Genomic DNA, 24742 nt, shown 5'->3' with positions numbered 1-24742 from the left:
AAGGACCTGCCTGCCAAGCCAGAACAGTGACCTCCCCATTCTCCATGAAGATCGCAGCTGCCCCCAGAGCCAGGATGGCTAGGTGATGGCACTCAGAGGAGCCTGGAGTTCCCCCTGGCTGCTGCAGGGGGCAGAGCAGGGCAGGAGCAACCCTGGACTGGGATGATCCTGTTGAAAGCATTTTAATGAGCCTGAATTTTTCTGTGGAAAAAAAATCAGGTGCATTAATTGCATATGTAGAACTGCCCAGTGTAACTTTTCACACACAAAAAAAAATTGTAGAAGGAGATAGTGTAGGCACATTAAAAATGGTTTAGACACATTCATGAATGATTGGTCAATCAGTAGCTATTAAACACAAAAGTCAAGAATGTATCCTTGGACATCCTTAAACCAAACATGGTGGATTCATGGATCAGTCTAGATATGTCCGTTCATATGCTCTCCCTCTAAAGCATCTACTACTGTCAGGGTCAGAGGCAGGTTACTGGGCTAGAGCCAATATAGCACTGCTTTAGGTTTGATGTTCTTATGACTTATTATTGGCCAGATTTCTCACTTTCACTCATGCTAAGTATTTTGGCAATACTATCAATGAAGATACTTGCCAAATAAGGTGCTATGCAACCTAAGCGAGGTGACTCAACCTGATTCAGACAGAACTACTTCTCAGTGGGCATGTCTATATGAGATGCTATATTCGCAGTAGACTAATTCTACTGTGCATTAGCAGGTCATGGCAAAAGACCATGTGCCAGTGCTACTGCACAGTAGTGCCGGTTACTGTGTATTGAGTTAGTACCTGTTATTGTAGCTACTAAACTTAATGTGTAGTAACAATGGTGCAATAACAACACAGTTATGCACAGTAACAATGAGTAGACACACCCAGTATAGGCAGGAAAGAGAGTGTATATGATATTAACATTTAATGACATCTTCTTGTTACCATTCCAGCATTTTGGATATAGATCGATAGATAAATTGATAGATAGATAACTATAATATATGTTTGGTGGGTGGGTGTCTATATAATGTTTAAATTTCATATACTTTAGAAAGATATGTTTTGAAAGACATAATCCCTTTTCTTAGGTTCTCACTTTAGTCTCCTTATATTCCTGCATTTTCAATTTGAAGTTATCATCTGGCAGGAAAAAAATACAAACCTGAAAAATGGGCACAGGCTGAAATGGTAATCCCCCCCTTGCAAACAAACAAAGTGCCTATATGTTTTTTTTTCAGCTCTGAGAATAGGCAAGAAATCTCTTGTTTTACATTCATTTCTAGTTTTACTGAATACATTTTGGTGCCTTTTGAAAGCTGAGGACAGTAAAGTTTCATATGTATGGCGCTTGCCTTGGTCCCTCAACCTGTGTAACTCAACAGCTCATTATATTGAGTGAATCAGTAATGTTGTTTAAATCAAAGATCAAGATACACTATACCATTTTGCTTTTGCACTGTCTATGCTCTTTTGTGAAGATTGATCTTCTGTAATTGAAAAAGATTCCGTAAGGAGAACAAAACTTCTACTCCCTGTTGCTTTTCACTGTTCATTACAAAACTAATAAATATAATTCCTCTTTGGTCCTTATTGTCTCTTTTCTCTACCCCAATGTTTAAATCACCCAATTTGTCTCCAGAAATGCCAGCCGGGGCTACTGCAGTCTAATGTATTTGAAATGGTTGTCATCTCTGCTGGCTTTTCCCCACAAATTACGCTTTTGACAGAAAATTGTCAATTGATGTTATATAATATTTTAAGTTTTTTTAAACATCTGGGTTTTTTAAAAATAAAATAATTTTTCTATTCATTGCAATCTCTTCAATTTTAGCTCGTCTTAGTATTTACTTACCAATTCACTCTATTTTCCTGAAGTGAGACTGCATTGTATTTGAGTCCTTTACTGCTATTGCTTCAATCTAGTGTCAATGCTGATTCTTTTCTCTATCTGTATTTACCATGCATAGTATATCCCATTGGATCTGTTTAAGTTAGCCCTGCTATTTTTTTCTGTGGCTGATTATTTTATCCTTGCTGTAATAAATTTCTGTTTTTCTTATGATACAGACTGTGAAAAAATTAGTTTCAGACAGAACTACAAGACTTTTCAATTTTCTCTATTTAAGCAAAGCAAAAATAAAAATCACAACCATGAATATATCTCATTAGAGAGATTTCTCATCAAATAAAAATCATATTTGTCTATTCTTCTACTCCCTCTGAAATGTGTATTTCAACTGTGTATGCGAACAAGCATTCCCTACAACCAATCTAAGTTTTAGGGGCTTACTTTATGCTGCCTAAATTAGACTGGGAGTGGTATGTGCAGCTATGTGCTGTGGCCTGGAGTGGTGTAAGTAGGTCGAGCAGGTAACTTGGGGCAAGGGGAGGAGCTGGTGGGTCCAGGGCAGAGGGTAGCTGGCAGGTATGTGGGGCAAATGGTAGGTCTGTGGGAAGTTGCTTGGTTTTGGGAGGGTGGGATTGCCCAGTCCAGGGTAAGGTTTGGAGGGCTAAAAACAGTCCATTCAGGGTCAGAGCATATGAAAAGCACAGCCCCGGGGGTTAAGGAAATCAACTGGGTTTTCCCAGCCATGGAGCTGTGCTGCAAATGTGTGCAGACATTTGTTAGATCTGGTTAACTCTTTCTTGTGATGTGCACTAACTTAGATTGGGTGCTCTATTTTTTGGATGATTTAAGCCCTCCAAATAGCTGGATGAGATAGCATTCAGATTGATCTAAAGGTAATGCATGTATGTACCCTTTAATGCTAATTTAGTTTTAACAGCATCAATTCTGTAAATTTGCTCTCTAAACTTTGCTGATATTTATGTGCAAATGATGAGTTATGCATATATTTTCTTCAGATTTTTTACAATTACCTATTTGAGCTAGCACAAACATATAAGAAAATTAATTTGTCTGATAGACACTGTCAGGGTGCCTGTACACAAGTGCAGGGTGCCTGTTCATGAGCCCAGAGGCTGCCTCGATGCACTGTAATTACAGCATATTGGAGCAGATTCAATTAATCGAGTCTGCTGGAGCATGGTAATTATCATGTGCTCCAGCCTGCCTCTGCGTCTCACGTATCAGTGTCCCAATGCTTGAAAATGGTAGCAGGGTCACTTTAGCTAAAGCTTGTTGAATGAGCTTTAGATAAAGTGCCCCGCTGCCATTTTGAAGCTCGGGGATGCTGATACACAAGACTATCCAGGTGCTTTAATTAGAGCAGCTCTTGGAGTGGCTCTACTTAAATCACTGACCCCTTTCCCCACCACCCCCCAGCACATGTAAAAATGCCCTCTAGTTTTCCAACATGGGATTTTTCAAAAGCAATGAATAATATTTGATTTTTTTCATGATCGTTATTCTGCATTATATTTTTAGAAATCACAAATTCAGGATTTGTATGATAAAAAGTGGGTGCTCAACTTCTGGCTCACCATCTAAATGTGGCCCACCGAGCCATGGCATTTGGCCCAAGGGGCTCCCCATGGGTCAGAAAAGTTGCTGGTGGGAGAGCACTAGAAATAATACTACTAACCTCTGCTGCTGCCAAATTCCTAAGCTCTACTTCCCTAGGTCAGGGAGGTGTCATGCCCCTTCCCTCCACCTGGTTGGCTTGGGGCCGGGCCACACCCCTCTTCCTTGTGGGGCTGGGCCACACCTCCTTCCCTCCATGTGGCTGAGTCAGGGATGAGCCATGCCCTCATCCTCTGAGCAGCTAGACTGGGGCTGGACCACACCTCCGACCCCACTGGGGCCAGGCCATGCCCCCACCCTCCACACAGCTGGATCAGGGTTGAGTCACACTCCCCCTCCCACCCCCATGTGTCTGGGCCAAGCCCTCTTCCCAACACAGCCAGAAGGGGCCCTGATGTTTCTGTCTCAGTTGCTGAATTGGAAGCACTGGATGGATCTGGGCCATAGATGGACCAGGCACCATCCATCCAACCTGCCTGGTCAAAAGGTTGAACTACTATGATAAATGATAAAATAGGTATGGGGCTACATACTGGATGATGAAAAAAATAATCATCTGCCTCATTTCTAAATTAGTGTCCATATTGTTCACCAAATGAGGAAGGGATCTTTATGAAGAAAATAGCAGATGATTGGGGAAGTAAGGACTGTATCATCATGAATAAATACCAGGAGGAAGAATTAAGGCTACACAAGGCTACACAAACTCTACCTTTAAAGCAGAAATTGAAATAATAGCCACAAGAAATCATAAATAATAATAGTTCTTGTTTTAAAATAGAGACACGGTAACTTTCTCCATTAGGTACTTGAGTGTCAGAATCCTTTACAGAGGGTAATAAATTCCTCGGGATATTTGGAAATAAATAATCCCAAAGATAGATGTAATAAGCTTGTTGCAGCACTATTTCATTTGAGGGAAAAGAACATTCCTTAGAGTAAAATACTCCTTTTGTACCAGCCTTATGAAACATCTTTATAAATGACTGTTTGCTCATAATCAACACTCCTTTTGCTTAATGCTGCAATGTTGTTTTATTTCTCTAATGTTCCCCCTGAGAGTAAATAAATATTTCTTTTCACATAGTACTACTCATATATCTGAGAAGTGAAAAATCACAAGACATTTTTCATAAATTTACCCTAGGCAAAGTTACTCTAATATCTTATTTCTTCCTTTCTCACTAGCTCTAGTATCTCTTTAAATCATAAATATGAGGAATTTGTAAAGGAAAGACACTTTAATAACTAAGAATTAATTTACACTGGGCATATCATTTTAGGGGCAAAGATTATAGTAGACCAGAGAACATAGAAATAATGTTATTTGTAAAATGTTCTCCTTGACAAAATTTGAGATTGAAACCACTTTACAGATTAAGGGGCCTTGTTACATGGTAATTTTAGGCAGATCCTGGAGCTCTTAACCCTTGGACTGTCTGTAGATTAACAATTTATAGTGGTTTTATGCACTTATTATGTGGCTCAAAGTTATGCCACTTTAGGGCAGAATTATCATCTGTGATCCTCACTGTCCAGCTCCCATTCCATTAAGGTGTGTCCACTCTTCAGAGATGCGCCACCCAAGTTGAAATCTTCCAGTATCCCAGGATCTCTCACACCCCAACCCATAGAGCAGGGATAGAAGCCTGTCCTGGCTCACTAGCCCTACAGTGGCAACTCACAGCTCCAGCTCCTAGTCCTGCCTCTGCTCACCAGGCCTCTAGTGGCAAATCACAGCTGGCGGGGAGGGAACAGTCAGAGAAGGTTTCTAGACTATGGGTGCAACTTCTCCAAACTCCAAGCTAGGACTACCACTGATCAACATTTGTGTGGCTCCCAGGGTAAGGTGTGACTAGGGCCTAATTATATTTTATAGAATTTTCTTAGAAAAAAAACTCTAAGAACTAGCTTTGGAGTTTTTTTTTTCTGAGTTCTTGCCAAAAAAAAAATCCATTTTTTTTGTTGAAAAAAGTAGTTTAAACTGTTAAAGTAACTGCTATAGATTTATCAGATTCACAATAGATAACAAAAAAATAATTCCTCTCAGTAAAAAAGAAGTTCAATTATTTCTTTCTGATGAAGATAATTTTTTGTTATACATTCCATCGGGAATACAGTGAAGTATGTTATGTATTTTGAATACCAATAAGATATCTCATTTCTGTTGCACCAGATCATACATATTTGAAATCCAAATTGATCTCTGTGCATCCTGTTCTCTTTGATTTTTTTCTTTTCTTTTTTGGTGGTTCCTTTAGATCTAAGATCTTTTAAAAGAAGTTGTTAACCTTTTATTCAAGGTGTTGCCATCTTTATTTATGGAACACTTTAAAAGTGTGAAATAAGGCTATGAATCCAGCTAACCAAATATTCATGACACCTTTTCTTCATTAGCAACTGAATCCTGTTTTTAAACATTTTATGGCACAGATCTATTTTAGTTCCTGGGGGAAAAAATCTACTTTATTCCTCTTTAATATCTCAGGACCAAATTCTTTCTGTTATATCCATTCTTTGTATGTTGAAATGTGAGCTTATTGGAGTTACTGGATTGTTGATTAGGGGAGAATTTGACCTTTAATGTTAAAGTGGATATCTACTTCGATTTTTGCTTTCAGCTGTCCTCCTTCTCCCTTTGTACTGTGCACTGACTTCATTCCATCCCCTCTCCATCCTTGTCCCACAAAACATGAAACAGATAGCTTCCATAAATGTAAAGTATGGCTAGCTTTTTACAGTCTGCATTTCAATGGATAATAAGCAAATCAAATAGCTGCCTGTACGTGAAAGTAAGTATTGAGATTCAGGACATCAAAAATCATGTATTTACTCTGCCTGCATTAGAATTGAAAAGCATCATTACCACTGTGTTGGAGAGTAGGAGGTTTCTAAGAATGGTAGACATTGATATTATTCATTATTTCTTATCACTTAAAGTGGGCCAGGCTCTTTTCAGACAGAAACAGAAAAAGTACATACTTTGGAGAATGTACATGATAAATTTTAAGCATGATGCACAGAAGGTTGAAAAGCAATAGCTATTAGCTACTCATACATTGAAGCTAAGGATGATAAAGGGAATAGAATAAATTTATTTCACTGTCAATTAATATTTGCTCAATTCACAATGCACTGAACTTCAAATCTGAGTCATGTCTTTTAGGATGTGTTAACTGCACTTAAAATTTGAGCATCTTCGTGGTCAAGCAATAAAATATGTTCTAAGTGAGATCACATTGTAGAAGTCATGATTTTTCCTGTGAGGAGTATCTCCAGATTATACAGAGCAATGTACATTCATCTACCATCTGACTGCTCTGTAGAGATATATGAGTTCAAGACTCCCCTGCAGTCCCTGCCCCAGGACAATACCATAGCTAGTTCAAGACTGCCAGCGGCAATGACCTTGTTTTCCCCATGGATCTAGTGACAGAGCAGCACCCTTTCTCAGGCTCAGGTCCCTGTGCCTCCCTCTGCTCATCACTAGTGGAAGAGACCCAACTCATTCTAGGCTGCCCAGGGCAGGTGCTCCTGGACTGGACAGTGCTGGGCACATGACAGGGAGGGTATGGGCTCTGACTGTGAGGGTTGCACAGCCCCTTGGGTGGATTTGTGAGCTGCAATGCCTGGTGGTGAGATCAGGGTTAGGTGAAGGTGGGGGGTGGAGCCATGAAGCACAGCCAGCTCTAACCCTGCCTAGAGTGGGCTGAGATCTTATTAAATGTAATCATGCAATTGCTCAGAACATGTTTTAACTTTTAATATGGCATGGTGAAGCTTACTACTTCCTAAATAAATAAATAAATAAAATATCTGAATAAAGCACGTGCTAAGTGCCACAAAGCCCTTGCATTGGACATAAGACAGTAATAACACTAGCAAAATAAGTTATATTTATATTGATGTAAAAGTGGCATTTACTAAGAGTAGTCTGCTGAGAATAATTCCTATATATTTGATCAACTCCACAGGATTAAGTGTTTTTGATGTCCTAGTTTGTACCCCTATTGTGTCTCTACACATATATTATGCCAAGACAGTTTTCTCTGGATTTGCTTTCTTCCTTTCTTTCACAGCAGCAACTTTAATTTTGACCAAGTGTGGTCACAAAAGAGGACTTTTAGGTTTGTATTGCAAAAGCTTGCCCAGCTAATCAGGTTGGTAGAATTCATGGTTCTTCCTGACCCTAAAAGGCAGTGTTTGTTTTGTGTCCCCTAATGGAGTTTATCACTCGCAGGCATTAACTGATGGAAAAGCTTTTTTCCTCTCTCGTTCATGGAATTCCTTTTAACCTTTTATTCTGTCTCTTCTACCCCTTCCATCAAAGAATAATACAGAAATTAAACACTTCTGAGACTGAATTTGAGAAAGACACCACTGAAGCAGTTCCAGCAGGAGCATCTGGTTAAATGAGATAACACTTAAAACACCACAGAGAACTGACATGTAGTATGCACTTGGGCTAACCCACATGATAAGTTCCTTGTAAGGAAGTGCTCATCCTGAAGTTCAGCCTGAGACCCAGATACAGGTATTTGGTAGTTAAGAGCCTGTCTGCCTGGAAGGCCAACAGTGGCTGCAACTGATGACAGAGTTAGGGTGGAGCCATATAAAGGCTTCAGAGCAGGAGAAGAATAGAAAGGGCTGGGAGAAGCACAGAGCCTGGATTGCTTTCTCAGGGGCTGAAAAAAGATTGCAGGTTTTTAGTTGACCTGCTTGCTTTTGCATTTGCATACTTGCTTGTTTTATGGTTTCCTGTGGGCACACATTTCTCCCATGTAAAAGTAAATGGACAGAAACCCAGGACACAGAGTGAGCTCATCTTAACTGGGAAGCTGGGTGAGGGACCTGCCCATACTCTTATATGCTAGGAATCATCCTAGACTGTGTGCATTTCCAGAAGGGCACCACCAGGACATTGCTTCTTGGTCCTTTACTATCACAATAGCCAACTGGATACAAACAAACTACAAAAGAAAAACAGTCCCATTCTTAGAGGCTCCTTTTCTTGCTTGGTTGCCTCTAATGACTCTAGGCCCTTCAGAGCTTACTCCAACTAGGAACAAAAGTCTTCAGTGGCACATAGTCAGTTGTACTGGAACATGTCTATAGATGCCTCCATTTGCTGCATGCATAGGGTATGTCTGCAAGTGGGGGAGAACCTGCTGTGGCCCAATGTACTAAATCATGTGCACAGGGTAGTGCGAGGATCAATCCAAATGTGAAGGGGCAGGATAGAGGCAGCACAGGGCCCTGGGACCCCAATCCAGGCATATAAACAGGATGGGGCCATAGGGCCCTGGGACCCTGAACCTGGTAAGTGGGATAGGACAGAGATGGCATGGTACCTGGGGCCCCAATCTTGAAACATGGGGCTGAATGGAAGTGGCTTAGGGCTATGGGGGCCCATCCTGATGTACAGAAAAGGACAAAAGTGGTGTGGGGCCCTGGGGCCCAATCCTGGTAGACAATGTGACCAACCCAGGCATGAATGTCCTATTCTGGCATACAAGGTCTGATTTGGCCCATAGGATCAGACCCTATATATAGCTGATAGCTTCTTTTTTCAGTTCTCTTGGATAACCCTAAACTATACAAGGATGCATTCACTCACTTCATTTGGGGCACCATTCTTCATGCTCAACTCTATAAATATTTCTATATTACTTTTTTGCTGACTATAATTCATTACTTTGTTTTTATAGTGTGGTATTCTGCAAATTTAAGATGCAATATAGAGCATAGTAGTAGAAGTGTAGTAGTAGTAGTAATACATTGAAAGCACTGCTTTCTTTTTTATATGTCTTTTCCATTAATAATGCAACAGCATTAGTATTATTCATTGCTGAGGCTTCTGTATTTTAGGTCAAAGATCATGTTACTCTCTCTCAGTCAATGGTTAGCTAGTCAATAATTTTGACATCAGAAATGATTGAACAGCTAGGAGGTCAATAGTACAAAACTATTATAGATTGCATCGCCCTGTCCTAATCAATTGGACTAAGTTAGGCAATCTGAGATTGTAATAATATTCAATGTACAGAAGCATAATTTTGGGACATAGAAAAACTATTATTTGGAATTCAGGCACATAAACTAGCTGATAGAGGCTGGTCTTGGTTGGGGAATGTGTGAGTTTAATCAAGAGTGGATAACTAAGTTGCCACTGCATTATATTGCATTTATAATCATGTAAATCATATAACAATATTAAGCAAAGGGAGCTTGATTGTTCTGTCATTGCATCAGTAGAACTTAGCTGACTTCAGTGGAATTATTCCTGATTTATATTAGTTTAAATGAGAAGAGAATTAGACCCAGATTTTTTTGCTTTCTTTTTTTTTTTTTTTGAATGGCACGATAACTGTTTCTTAACTGCAGTTTGTTCTCCCCTCTCATTTTAGGCCTTATTACACATAATCTTAGGTGTCTCTTGGAGCTCTAAGCCCCTGGATTGTCCACACATTAACACCTCAAACTAATTTTAAGCATACTTTAGGCAGCTTAGAGTTACACCATCCAAGACAGGTTTCTCTCTGATTCTTGTTACCTAGCATGTATTTCATGAATGTGTAGCCACTCCCCACAGATGGGCCACCCACGTTGCAGTCCTTCAGCATCCCAGGATGCAGTGTCACATTCCCCACCCTCATACTCTGTGCAGACTTTCCATGCCCTGAACTTTACTGCACAGGGGCAGTTTTGGTGCCAAGCCAACTCGCCCTCCCAAACCCAGAGGCATGACTCTCCCACTCCGAAAGGTGCAACCCCTGCACAACGCATGCCAGCTAGCCAGGTTGCAGGGCACAGACAGGTCCAAGAGTGGGGTTTAAGGCAAGTGGGGAGGGGGTGGGATGAAATGGGTTAGGAGGCTGGATTGGGTCCCTGTGAGCTGGAGCTTTCTTCACGGGCAGGGGCAGTAACTCCTTCAAAAGTGCCTTCCCTCAATGCTCATACTTCCCAGCTACCCCGGGAAGTATGACCAGCATCTCCCTGACCCCAATTCCAAATTCCAATTTATTAAAATATCAGACCTTCTTTAATTTATTTATGTTTTATTTCTTTTTAAATCCTTTTATTTGTCCTTACTTCTTATTTTATCTTCAAGTGGCTGTCTTCCTTCATTTCATCACCACTCCCCCAACCCCATTTCCTTTCCATCTCCCATTTCTTTACCCACCTCCATTCCATTATCATTCTGCCTCCCAGATTCATGTTTCTGGCTCCCCTCCCCAAACCCGTCTCTCACACCACCTCACCTAGAGCAGGGATGAAAGCCTGTCCTGACAACTCACAGCTGTAGCTCTTAGTCAGGTCCCTGACACTAGTTCTCTAGTGGCAAGTCACAGCTGTCAGGGACAGTCAGAAAATATTTTTAGCCTTAAGGTGTGACTGTTCCAAACTCCAGACCAAAGCTGCATCAACATTTGAGCAGCTTCAAATGCAATGAGTAAAAAGGCCCATATAGATACCGGGATCACTTTGTTTGTTTGTGGCAATTGTCTGGTCTCAGTACATCCAAAGCCTTATTCTGTTATTAATCCTCCAATGTAAAATGAAGAATTCCTTTCAAGTCAGAGGAGGTCCAGCTCTGCAGTTGACATAAATATGTTTATTTCTATTTAATATTAATGGGACTATTCCAATTCTGCCAAAATCCTGCCTGATTGTTACACTAGGTAAGCCTTCATTGAGGCTAGAATCAAGATGTGCCTATGCATGTGCTCTGGGGTGGGGGTGCATTTTAATTAGAGCAGCACCCAAGAACCACCCCACTTAAAACACCCACAGCATCTTGTGTATTCAGCATCTTGTGTATTCAGCATCCCACATTTCAAAATGGCAGTGGGGGTGCTTTAACTAAAGTTCATTCAGCAAGCTTTAGTTAAAGCGCCCCTGCTGCCATTTTGAAATGCAGGATACTGAACACATGAGACACTACAGCATGCTTCAGTTAATCAGGTCCGCTCCAACGTGTTCTAATCAGAACGCATGGGAGCACATGTGAAAGTGCCCAAGGAGTTGAGCATTGTATAACTAATGTTTAAATAACAATGCAGTTGAGTCTTCCCATCCTCCTCAAAAGTTCACCATGCACAGATATTTATAAAATATTATAAAAATAGGGGGAGTTTGTTTTTCTCAATCTAATCTTTCAGAACCAATTTTTTCATTGTGCATATACTCATACTTTGCTTACCCATGTCTGTAGTTTAGAGTTACATCCTCCAAGGCAGGTTTATCTCTGATTCATGTTACCTAGCAGAATTGACTGGTGGATGTCACTTTTGAAAATCTGACCCTTTGTACTGATTACCAAATTTTAGGATAAGCTGCTTTTTTGCAGACATGTACCATATGTTGTTTAAGTTATTCTGTGCTACTTGATATTTCTTTCCTTCCTTCCTTTTCAATTTGCTACAGATGCTGAGTATTGTAATCAAATTAGCTAGCTCTGATGGCCAAGACAGCAGCAGTTTTATGTATTATGTGGTTGGGATCACCTTCCAATTAAAAAGTATATTTTTTGACACGATCATTTACCATGAAACAAAAATTGACACCAAGGTCATAGGTTTGATCCCTGGCAAGATTAGGTCTTCTCTTGAGGTCCCTTCTAGCCTTACTTTTCTATGAGAAAGTATTTGAAGTCAATGAAACTGTTTGCATGACTAGACCTTGCAAGATCTTAGATTTCATAGACATTAGGGCTGGAAGGGACCTCAGAAGATCATCGAGTCCAACCCCCCGCCCGAAGGGCAGGAAGTCAGCTGGGGTCATAGGATCCCAGCAAGATAAGCATCCAATTTACTCTTGAAGGTGTTCAATTTAGGTGCTTGAACCACCTCCAATGGCAGGCTATTCTAGACCTTGGGGGCTTGGACAGTAAAGACATTCTTCCTTATGTCCAGCCTGAAATGGTCTTGCAGTAGTTTATAACCATTTCACCTTGTCATCCCTTGGGGGGCTTTGGTGAACAAACATTCCCCCAGATACTGATGGTCACCCCTGATAAACTTATAGGTGGCCATCAGATCACCCCTGAGCCTGCGCCTTTCCAGGCTAAAGAGCCTCATAGATCGCAGCCTGTCATCGTAAGGTCTGTTTTCCTGACCTCTGATCATGCGTGTGGCTTTTCTCTGGACTCTCTCAAGCTTCTCCACATCCTTTTTGAATTGTGGGGCTCAAAATTGGATGCAGTACTCCAGCTGTGGTCTCACCAAGGCCGACTACAAGGGGAGAATGACATCCCGGGATTTGCTTGAGAAACATCTATGGATGCAAGCCAGTGTTTTGGTTGCTTTACTAGCCACAGCATCGCATTGCAGGCTCATGTTCATTTTGTAGTCAATGATGACCCCCAAGTCTCTTTCTTCCTATTTCTTCTGACCAAATAATTCTGATTCTGCATCCTCCTTTAAGTCTTCTTTGTTGCTTTTCTATTGGAATTTTCTACCCAATTTGTGTTCCATCAAAAAATATTACCTTTTCCCATATTGCTCTGAGAAATATTTAATTGCATCTTCTTGTATGTTGATATCCAGGGAGTACATTTCAAAGCAAATCTCATTGTCTCATAGTTTTTTGTGCTAAGAACACTTTCTTACTATTGTTATTTCTCCAAATAGAATGGGACAAAAAGGAGAAGCTCTGCAAGTTAATGTTAAGTCTGTCAGCTTTGGCCCAGGGGTTTAGAATGATGTCATGAAAGGTGGCTCAACTTCTGACTCTGTCCCCTCCTTCTCTTACCCAGTCTTCCCACAACATAGATTACAGTTCTGTGTTCCCATGGTGGGGACTCTAAACTGGGTATTTCCTGGTGAAAACAGCTCTAATAATAACTGTTCTGTTCCTCCTAAAGAACCATTTTAAAATGTATTCCAAAGTGGGATAATTAATGTAATGTTAATTAGAATCATGACACTAGATTCAAGTAGATCATAACTTTGGAGAAGAATGAATCTGGATCCAAATGTCATGGCTTGTACCTGCCTCCATATAGACTAAACCAGAACATCATAGGTGAACAGCACCATACCTGGAGAATTCAAATTCTTCTCCAAGCTTCACAGCTTATGCTGATTTCTAAAAGTTAATGAATACTTATTATTTCTATGTTTCTTTTTAATCCCCTTCTTGCTATCATTGCTGTATTGAACACTTCGGAGAGATTATTTAGCAATTATTTTTAAGTTTATTTCCTTCTAAGCACTGAAGAGGACTCAAGCATATTTTTGGCTACCAAGTATACATACATAAACAGCACAGAAATAATTTTTTGTGTCTAACATTTCTGTAATAAATGCATCTAATACAAGCAGTATTTTTGTGACAGAGGCTAAATAGTTATATAGATACTCAGGCATAAGAACTGCAGATATTCTTTTTCTGCCTAATGGGAACTCTTCTGGTTTTTGTAAGGGTTAAGGTGTAATCATGCAGGCAGAAGCAGCTTAAGCCTGCACATATATAAGGAATCCATTTACTGAGTCACTGTCATTTGAACAGCAGGGAGCTTGCCTCCCTGAGGTGTCTCCAAAGCATTTCAGGCTCACTGAGTCAAGACTAAATAACACCCAGCTGGGTAAGAACAAACACGTGTCAGATAATCCTACTAATAGTTGGTTTAGTTATCAATGCTCTTCCCTCATTCCCCCACCCTCCAGTGCCCCGCCTGCTTATAGAGGCTGAATACTGGATGTATGCTGAATTTCCCTGCAACTTCAGGTTTAATAGCTACATAATGTAGTGAGAGAGAATATCTGATGGCTCCTTTTTTCATTACTCTTGGAAGCGCTGCTCCTGCTTTGCAATATGTGCTAGTGGTGAGTGCCTGTTTTTTGATCAGGCATATTTCACAATTTTTTTTTTCTGTTTCCTGATTGAAGGGCTAACACTTACAATCATTTCTCTGGTGCAAATGCTCCTGGAATGTATATTTGACATCTGCTATCTGCAAGTATTTGAGCATGCAAACTTAGAATTATTTTTCCATGAGCACATGGTATGCATTTCATGACTACGACTTCTGGTTCAACAGGCTATGATTCAGGCCTTTAAAGTTCAGTAATACAGAGTGAAAGTAGTAGAGCAAGAACACAGCTAAAGTAAATTCCTTTAAAATAGCATGACTATCGGGGGGTTTATTTATTTATTTAAATCTTACAATACTCACCCAGCTTGACTGATGGACTCAGTTGCCTTCTGTCTTTAAGGACCTGATCAAGCTCCCATTGAAATCAATGGAAATGTTTCCTTTAATAGTTATGGAACGTGCATTGAGCTTTAGGGGTGTTTAGATAATTGCTACCATTAATTATTGGTTTACCCTTGTTAAAATTCTGTTAATATTTGACCTAATTTTGAAGGAATATTTGAATAATAAGAGCAATAATAACTGTTACAATAATGCATTAATTGTATATTCCAAATCCAAATGGAATACATGGCTAATAGGTACAACTTGTACCCATATACCGTATGGTTCAAGGTACAAAGGATATGTAGTTACCTAAATATACAGATGGGAGTCTAGTTGGAGTTTTCAGAAGTGCTTATGCACCTAATTCCTTTACAAAGAAATAACTCTCATGATACATCTATTTGCATCTTTAGTTCTATAAATGCCTTTGAAAATTTTGCCTTGTTTTATATACTGTAAAAATAATAATAATAAAAGTTAAAGTCCTGATAAATGTTCTATGTGCCCGCTGGACAAACAGAACAGGCAGAAAGTAGGGCACGGTGGCACCTAAGGTCACCTAAGGTACTGCCCTACCTCGCTTTCTGCTTGTCTGTAGACTATCCTGGCTAACTACTTCTCTAAACAAATAGAACAAAAAATATCACATCATTCCTGGCATGAGGCAGCTTAATGTGGAATGCAATTTGTATTGTTGATCCAAAATGAGATGAAGGGATTTTACATTGTATTTACTAATACAGCATAACAGGATATCCTTGTTTGATTTCAGTTATTGGGTTTTAAGAAGGTGCTGTATAAATAGTTTTTGAGTAGATTTAAATGTTTTACAGACCTCCTGTACATGGGGATAGGAAGGAAATGAGAAAAGACACATTGAGGGAGATTTTCAAAGGTACAAAGGCATACTTGGCATCAATATGCCTCTCCTTCATGCAACTATGTTATACAATGATTTCAGAGAAATAGGAGGTGCTGATTATTTAGTTTACACTGAGCCTGGCATAATAAGTCATTGCAGACCTGAATTTTATTTTGGAAAACCAGGAGAGCATCAGAAGACAAATTGCCTTTCAGTAGCTACCTCACTCCAGCCCTACACATCTTCCCTATTCTCCTCCTTCTCATTCCATGATAGGTGATTTGCTTCCCAAAGGAAGCAGGCTCAAGTAATCCTTAATGTGAGTCCAGTAAGTTCTGCCTTAGCATATGTTGCACAAGGAAAGTGGAAGCTCCTAAAGATAGATTGTATATTAATTACAGGTGTAACTGAGATACTCTGGTTCCTCCAAGCTTTGGAGACACACAAATTTGATTGGAGGTTGACCTATTTCCAGGGATTTGCCTTTTGTCACTCATACAAACATTTGGCTAAATTACAAACCTCTGAAAATACCAATTTCCTCATGTATGATATAAACTTGTTAAAATTTGGTGGCTAAATTCTTCAGAGAATCTATCTGCATTGAATATACCTCATCCTAAGAATGGACAGAGTAGGCTTTTGTTGCCCCTGAAATTTCTTTTCCTGAGCCTTGGGGTGGGATGTGGTTGCAGGAACCTGCCGTAGCATCAGGCACCAAGCCAAGAGAATGGTAGAGGCTTCTGTGCTCTTGGGCTCTGGCACACATTACACTTTAAGGGTGCATACACACATGCAAGCACCTGTGCTTGAAGAGGCTCCAATAGAAGCAGTGCAAATTTGAGCTGGGGCTTTTTGCTTCAGCACACATGACTGGAAATGCACTTTGGTGTGGGGCAAATTGTGGGAAAAATAACCCTGTCTGGATCCTCCTGAATCTGCAGCCAGGGAGAGAGAGAGAGCCCAGGGCCAGCACCTGTGCTGTTCCCAGCAGTATAAAAAGCTGCCTTGTCCTGGCCCCATCAGCACAAAAAGCTGCCCTGTCAAGTAGCTCCGGGCTACTTGCTCTCAAGAGCTTTTGGGTTCCAGCCAATTGGTACCTGGGGCACTACCCCTTAGTTTCATAGTAGCTAGGGTCAGGAGGGACCTGAAGAGATGATTTAGCCTGACCCCCTGCCACAGGCAGGAATGAATGCTGGGTTCACAAGACCCCAGACAGGTGATCATCTAACCTCTTTTTAGTTAAATGGTAGGGGCGAGGACCACTTCATAGTTGGTAGGGTCAGAAAGGAGCTGAGCAGATCATCGAGTCTGACCCCCTGCCATGGGTATGAAAGAATGCTGGGGTCAAACGACCCTGGATAGGTGATTACCCTTATGCCAGCTGGACTACTGAAGGAGCCCTGAGAGTCCCCTGCACCCTTTACCCACTGTAACAATCTGGCAGTGGGGGATGCTGTCTGGCTGTGACCTGCTTCACACCTGCCAGACCTGGATGGGGACTGCACAGCCAGTAGAGGCATCTGCCCTCTGGGCCAACTGCCAGTGGGGTGTGGCTGAAGTTGGGCTTTATGCAGCACTACTGCCATGTTTGCCCCTGCCCAGTCATCTGGGCAGTGATTGCCTGGAATATGTTCCCAGCATGATGGCCTGCTTTGAACTCTCAAAGCATGTCCTCCTGGCTCCAATTCTCTAGGAGGTCAGACACCTCCAGCTGGGTCCAAGGTGCCAGCTCTGAGCAGGCTCCTCTGCCTGGGTCCTGCCACTTGCCTGCCTAGCAGGAATTCTGGTGTTCTCTATTTGAAAACTGAAAAAATCCCTGATAAAAAAATCCCAAAGTCACTTTGTAAAATACCCCCAAATCCATGTTCTTCCACAATTAAAACAAAAGACCACAATATACATATAGAGAGAGTGAGACACACAGAGAGAGAGAGTGATCAGTTGAGCAATGTTTTATTGATATATCCACAGTGTTAAAGCAATTTGGAAATCTACCAGTATCTCTACCTTCCTAATAAAATTAATTCGAAATACCTATGCGTTTTGCTGCTTGTCTTTGGTTTTCTTACCATAGAGCAGTTAGAGCTCCCTGTGGCCCCTTCACTAACCAGGATGTGGGGACCACTGCACCTGCAGCCACAGCTCCTGCCAGTAGGTCTCATCTTGTCTGGCAGCTGGACATGCAGGGTGTGTGCTGGGGGGATGTGAGGTTTGCAGAAGCGGGTAGGGGAATGTGGGAGACTGTGGAGGGATGTGGGGTGTGTGGGTAGGTGTGGGTGGATTGTGGGGGGTCTGTGCAGAGGGGCTACTCAGGAGGAGTGGGTCCCCTGCCTCCCCTAGGGGGAAGACCCCTGCACAGCTCACAGACTGCCCCCCACAAAGCTACAGCCTTCCCACAGGGGCCAAAGCCCCCAACAGTGGTTACAGTCCCTCAAAAGGGGCTACATGGCCCCTGCAGGGGCTACCATCCCTCTGCAGGGCCCAAATGCCCCACCCCTGCTTGCTCCCCCAGCCCCCTGGATTGCTGCCCTGCCTGGCCCCATCCCCTGCTGGTTCCTGCAACCCCCACAATGGCTGCCGGGGCTGTGCGGGGTCTGGGGCCATGTGGCAGAGTGTCCCCCACACAGCATGGGGCAGTGGGGGCAGCAGGGCTCCCCAATTGCCCCCCACACCTGGCCCTGCCCCTTATACCCCACCCCTGCAGCCCCAGCAGTCTATGACTCAAAAAAAAATCCCTGAACTCACCACCAGTAGCAGCAGAGACCCAATGCACAGCACAGGGCACCAGGGGCCACTGGGTCTGGCCCCGGCCTCCTGGCATCCGCACTGCCACTGCCACTGCCCCAGCATGTGGGTGTGGCTTGGGTTGGCAGGGTGCTATACAGCTCTGTGCATTGTCAGGTAACTGGGGCCACTGTGGCTGTCACCCGGGGCCTGTGCTGCACAGGGGGGCTCTGCTATGAGGCCCCAGTGACCTCAACAGCATCTGCTACTGGTGGTGAGTGCAGGGTATGTTTGTTTTTTAGTTGCTGGGATGCTGGATCAGGTGGGGAAGGGGCTGGCAGGGCTCAGTGGGGCAGTGCTCAGTGGGGCTGGCAGAGCTCAGTGGGGCAGTGATCAGGGGGGCTGGGGGACAGACAGGATATGGGTCCAGGCATGGCAACAATCAAGGGGGCAGGCAGGGGATAGGCTTATCATTTCACTTGGGGTGACCTGAATTGTACACTGTATTCCAGATGAAGTTTCATCACGGCCCTATAGCAAAGCATTAATATTTCTTTGTCTGTACTGAACATGCACTGACTGATTTATCTAGGATTGTGTTTGCCTTACATATGTAACACCTACACACACTTGGGGTTGTGTGAGGTAAAGTATGTTCTGGTTTCACGTTGCTGTGAATCTTGTTTGTGCTATATATTGTGCCTTTTCTGGGACTGGAAGAGGATCACATCCCCTCTACTTCATTGTGTCCAGGCCACTGTCTTAAGATTCCTTCCAAGGGACCTGTGGAACCAGCTGATGACTCTGGCCACTTCACCCCAGATTGCTGACTACCTTTGAATTGATGGGTCTGCATTAGCAGTGTTCAAATGATTCCTCTTGGAGCTGCTGAAGTCTGAAATCTGAATTGGGAGCCAGAAAGCCTGCTCCCCATTTGTGTGGGGGGATCTCTTCCACTCTTTACTGGAGAAACAAACAAGCTATGTGCAGGGAAATCCTTCTGCTGAGCACCTATCAGCAGCAACAATGGGAGGGTTCAACTTCGAGATACTAAATATATGTTACCTTGGCTCGGGCCTCTACCCAGACTGCCTGGGAAACAGTAAGGTGTCCAATAAAACTAACAACCCTTCCCTCACAAGTAGTGTAAACACAAAACACAAATTTATTACAAAGGATAAAGAAAAAATACCAAAAGCAAACATTAGCTATAATTTGAAAGCACTATAAACCACAAAACAAAGACTATAAGGGGCACCCTGTTGAGGAATCTTTACCCATACCCAGACAGTCCAGGACATGGGGATCCTCAATGGGTGGTTTTGGGGGCCTGCACCCATATGCCTGTCCTTCAGCAATGGGCTGGACTGGGGAGCCCACACTGGAGAGTCTTATGAGCTGCTCCATGGGTCTACTGTGCCTCAGGGAGCTGCTAGAGGGCATAGGTCCTTCTGCAATGCAAAGGGCCCCTTGTTGCTCTCTGCAAAGCTGTAGCACTTATTTCTGCTTCCACATGGTGGCTTTGAGGGGTTAACTGAAGTTTTCATCACCATATCACACCCCAAAGTTTCTAGTTCTAATCCCAGCTCAGTTGGGTCAGGAAACTGCAAGAGAATTTAAAGAAAAGCCAGCCAAATAGTAAGAGTCTGAACTGCAACCAATGCCAACCATGCTGATGCAGACAAATCAATTCAAAGGTGGTCAGCCTTCTCAGGTGAAGTGGCCAGAGTCACCAAATTTGGAGGGAATCATAAAACAATGGCTTGGACACAATGAGGGGGAGGGGATGTGATCCTCTTCCAGTCCCAGAAAAGGCACAATATACAGCACAAACAAGATTCACAGCAACATGAACACAGTTTTCCCCACACAGCCTCAAGTATGTGTGGGTGTTACACATATAACTACACTGTGTTGGTGACCTGTAATCATTCTATGATCAATTTATACATTCAGGTCTAAGAGCATGACCATGCTCTTTTTTTACTGTTTAATCTCATTCTGTTTCTATTAATCCAGTTTTTGAGGCCATCCAGTTCTTTCTACATAATAATCTGATCATCCTTTGTATAAACAATGCCTTCTAAGTTTGTTGCATCAGGAAATGTCATCAGCACACTTCTACTTTTTGTGCAAGGTCATTCATAAAAATATCAATTCTAAAATGATTAGCTACCTGTTGCCATATCCCTTTTAGCCACTTTTAAAATTCTTGAATTAGTTTTCCAGTTTAAGTCATATTTTCCTATGTGCACCAAGTGAAAGGCTTTACTGAAGTTCCCTGAGATCTTCAATAAGATCTATTACACTTGCTTTGTATGGGAAATCAGCTATTAAAGAAAGATATCCTTTTGGTCTGGTATGATCTAGCTTTGGTTACTAGGGGTGTGCGAAATGGCTATGTTTCATTTTGGTTTTGTATTCGGCTGTTTTGGAGGACAATGATTCATTTTGGTGATTTGGATCACTGTTCCATTTTGATTCGTCTGAATCTGTTTTGGAGTTTCAATGCTGTTTCAGTGATTTGGCCATAGGCTATAATGGGGAATCACTAAAATGCCTATAAATTTGTAATTTCTTGCCTGATTCAGATGAAAATTGCAGGGTTGGTAGCCCCTTCTGAGGGCATGAAGTCTGCCAAGCTTTAAGGAGATAGGTACAGGGACTTTTGTGAAACGGCACCTCAAACTAGTCAAAGAAAAACCCATGTCATGTGTGTGTTAAGGTGCAGAGGGATGAAACCAGCAGAGATGGTAACATGTAACAGGGGCCTTCTTGGTGCCGGTTCGATCTCCACCCACCCACCTGGTTCTGGACCAATTGCCTGCCCCTCTTTTTCCTTCCATGCCTTGATGGAAAACTGATTTAGATTTTTTCCAGGTGGGAGGCTGTCTATTTATGTGCCTTGGGTGACATCCATTCTACAGTTCTGTACTTCTCCTACACTGCAGCCTATGCCTTGTACATTGCATCCTTTACCCTCTTCAGCTGTGGTCCCCTCTCTGGGACCTTTGGCTCCCCTTTAGGCCGTGGCCCCACCTTCAGGCCAGTCAGAATCCTGAGCCTCTTGCTCTGAGCATTATTCCTCATGGTAGGCCCCTGGCCCTTTGACCCCCTTTTGGGTCCTGGCCCTAGCACGGACCAGTTGAGGGTACTTCTGATATTCTTTATTAGGCCAACTGAATAGTTGGAGATATATATCTTAGCAAGCTTTGAGGTCTGAAAACCTTTCATCAGGCTGAGGAAGCATCTAGTTGGTGTGTGTGTACTCTTCCTGGATGGAATGAATAGGGAAGAAGCCAGAGGCTGGCATGCAATGCAGGCAAGAAAGCCAGTCAGTGAAAATGTAAATTGAGGTTTCAGGGGGATGCAGCAGGTAAAGTGTAGAGGTACCTGGGAAGTCAGATGTCATGCAGGTTATAGTGTGTCATAAATCCAATGTCTATAATGAGTTCATGAGTTCTGGTATCCAGGAGGTTGATGAAGTGAAGTTCATAGGCTTGTTAGTGAGATCAGTAGCCACCCTCCCATAGTGAAGGAACTTCAGAACCAAATGGAGAAGTTCCAGGGGATTGATGTTCCTGGCTGGGGCAAGCTGCTGTCACCAGACATGCAGGAACTGGTGAGGTGGCTGAAGAAGGGGATCAAGAAATGGCTAGATCTGTTGTGGTCCACATGCTCATGGCTGTGTGTGACCTGAAGGTGAAGGGGAGCATGTGGGCCAGCAAAACCCTGGATCACTGGCTGGAGGTTCATAGATTTCATAGACATTAGGGCTGGAAGGGACCGTGGAAAACTATCGAGACCAGCCCCCTGCCCTAAGGGCAGGAAGTCAGGTGGGGTTACAGGATCCCAGCAAGATAAATGTCCAATTGATTCTTAGAGGAATCCAGAGTAGATGTTTGCACCACCTCTGGTGGCAGCCGGTTCCAAGTCTTGGGGGTTTGGACTGTAAAGAAGTTCTTCCTTATGCCCAGCCTGAAACGGTCTTAGAGAAGTTTGTGACCATTCGACCTCGTCATCCCATGGGGCTCTCTGGTGAACAGGCATTCCCGCCAGATCCTGATGTACACCCCTTATATAATTATAGGCAGCCACCAGGTCCTCCCTGAGTCTGTGTTTTTCCAGGCTGAAGAGTCCCGTAGCTCTCAGCCTCTCATCATTAGGCCTGTTTTCCTGCCTTCTGATCATGCACATGGCTCTCCTCTGGACTTTCTCAAGCTTCTCCGCATCCTTTTTAAGTTGTGCAGCCCAGAATTGGATACAGTACTCCAGTTGCGTCCTCACTGAGGCCAAGTACAGTGGGAGGATGACATCCTGGGTTTTGCTAGAGAAGCATCTATGGATGCAAGCCAGAGTTTTGCTTGCTTTGCCAGCTGCAACATCACATTGGTGTTGGTGCTAGTGAACAGTGTCTGGGAGGTAGAAGGGCACAAGCGGGGAAACATGGAAGAGGAGGAACCACTGTCCCATGCCAGGACTCTATCCTCCAGCCAGTCTCCTCCACCACAGGTGCTGCCAATGTGGGCCAAGGGCATGGCATCCATGTTGGGGTCCAGAGGCATCAGACCTTGGCATTGGACAGGTAGCGTGATGCTGTTGTTAGTTTTACTAACTAGAGTGGTCCTACCAAACACATGAGCTAATGTCAACCTGTACATAGCCTGGCCTCTGCCATCACTGGCATATTTTCAGCATATTCCTCCCCATGCCAAAAATGCCATCAAGAGGCATAATGGGCAGCTCTGTCTCCTGGACAGTGGTGGTGCATGGGGCTTTGCCATGTGCCGTGTTGCTGGTGGCAACAATGTGGTCAGCCACCAGTTGTATTAGCAGCTATTTTTGTACCCTGCAAAGGCAGAAACCAGGGTTGCTGCCCTGGCTTCCCTGCCTCAGTTACATTACTGATGCCACCAACCTGAAAGGACTTTCTGTAAGCAATGTCAACTTTAAGGCAGATTTAGTCTGAATTGAAGATTTTTGTCTGTATTTTCACTGCAAATCATGGAACTTCTGAGAAACAGGGGGTGATATGCAAAATAAATGTATCTGGGCCACCTGATTGCCTAAGGACTAGTTTCCATTAGAAATATATATTTTTTTCTTTTGAGAGGCAAAAAGAGTCTTTGTGATTAAGGCACAAGAAAACAAGAGTCAGAAGATGCTGCTTCAACTTTTGACTCTTCTGTAAATTTAATGCTTGCCCTTTGCACTTCACTGATATTTTTCATTTTGAGACATCCACTGTTTGAGGTAACTTATCCTCATTGCCAGAGGTGCTGAGCACCCAGAGTTACTAATGATTTTATTTGGAGTTGTTTCCCTATGTTGAATCTGTACTATAATTCTCTATCACAATCTATGTTAGGATATCTGCTTAGCTTTTCTATCACTGTCAAGCATAGTATTAGTAATGTGGTGTTGATTAGACTTTTTTTTTCATTGCTGCACAACACCTGAAGTATCACAAGAAAGAGACTGTGTGCCAGATCAACAGCTCCTGCCTTCCCTACATACAGGAATCCTACCCTCTTGGTAGTGGAAAGATTTACTTCTCATAGTCCAAGCAAAAATCTGGCCCTTCGTAAGTTAGCAAGTATTGTAAGCCTGCATATAGGCACCACAGTGAAAAAAAGTTTCCCTACCCAGAGACTCCCTATGCCTGAAGAAGGGTGATTACACCCAGAAGCTTGCTAAAAACTTTTTTCCCCAATTACTCAGTTGGTCTAATAAAAGATATCGCATCTACCCAAAGAATCTTGCCTTGCTGAGTGCATGTGTTTATGAAGTGTCAGACCCCTACCCAGAATACATGAGGTGCTCTCCAAAGGGACGCTTGCTCAGGACCACTGTAACTTTGTTGGGTGCCTGACAGAGTCCCCTGAAGACAGCCCAGGCATGGTTTCCAGCATAGGGGGAAACCCAGGTTCCTGCCCATTCTGAGGCCCTCACCTTTCAGTCACTCACACTCCATGGATCTGATTCAAGAAATGAACATCCACTTTTCTCTTTTGAGAAACAGATTTTACCTCTTGTTAGGGAGACTCAACACAACCTGAAATTTCAAGCAGCAAATGATCAGTTCCACTTCAATAAATGCTTTTACTGGGGCAAAGGCCACCCAAACAGATATTCTTTATTCCCCTTCAAAGGTTTGCGCAGTTTCTCTGTCCCTGATCAAGACCACACAACCTCGACCACCCCGCAAAGATAGTTTTTTTCAGTGTCTCCCAAAGATTCTATCCTGGTCTCTGACTCCAGACTCCCCCTCCAAGAAGTTGACAAGCTCTTTTCACATTTCCCTCTCCATTGTTATGCTCATAGCCTTCATCTTCCCCCATCTTGCTTTACCCAAAATGTCAACAAAGCTATTCAAGTCTCTGTGGATGCTAGAGGGCCATCTTATCTTGACCACATTTAGACATATCTCTTGCTTTATTGTCTCTTCAATGCATT

Source organism: Alligator sinensis, unplaced genomic scaffold (assembly GCF_000455745.1).
Source record: "Alligator sinensis unplaced genomic scaffold, ASM45574v1 scaffold887_1, whole genome shotgun sequence".
Lineage (NCBI taxonomy): Eukaryota > Metazoa > Chordata > Crocodylia > Alligatoridae > Alligator > Alligator sinensis.
Note: the sequence above shows the minus strand (reverse complement) of the source record.